Genomic DNA, 532 nt, shown 5'->3' on the forward strand with positions numbered 1-532 from the left:
CCCTATAAAATACGTTTAAAACACTCGTTTAAAATTAAAAATTTCGAAATTTGCCATGTTGGATAAACCCTTTTCCTTTACAGAAATAATGTGAATCATCCCGAGGTTAAGGGTGGAAAGGATGTGAATGTTATTAATTTCAGGGGGAAAAAAAAAGCATTGGAAAAGGTCGAAAGGAAGCAAAAAAAATTTTCTCCTCATTAGCCTTTTCTGGTTTAAGCGCTCCATCAACACCCCGATAAGGACTGAGAATTTTTATCATAAAAAAAACTTAGATAATGTTTCGATGCTAACTTTAAGTTTAACTACGCTGGCCCCAGTAAAATCATTTTTTATTTTCAATTAAAAGGGAAACCTTTTTTCTTTTAATTTTTTGAAAAAATTAAATGTTCTTCATTTAGCCCTTATAGAGGAAAAAAATTTATTTACAGGGGGGAACTGAAAGTCAAAAAAATTTAAATTTTTTGGGTTTTTTTGTACAAATTTTTAGCTGTATGTTTTCATTTACGTTTCCCCTTTAGAAGTCACTAAA

Source organism: Penaeus monodon, chromosome 28 (genome assembly GCF_015228065.2).
Source record: "Penaeus monodon isolate SGIC_2016 chromosome 28, NSTDA_Pmon_1, whole genome shotgun sequence".
NCBI lineage: Eukaryota > Metazoa > Arthropoda > Malacostraca > Decapoda > Penaeidae > Penaeus > Penaeus monodon.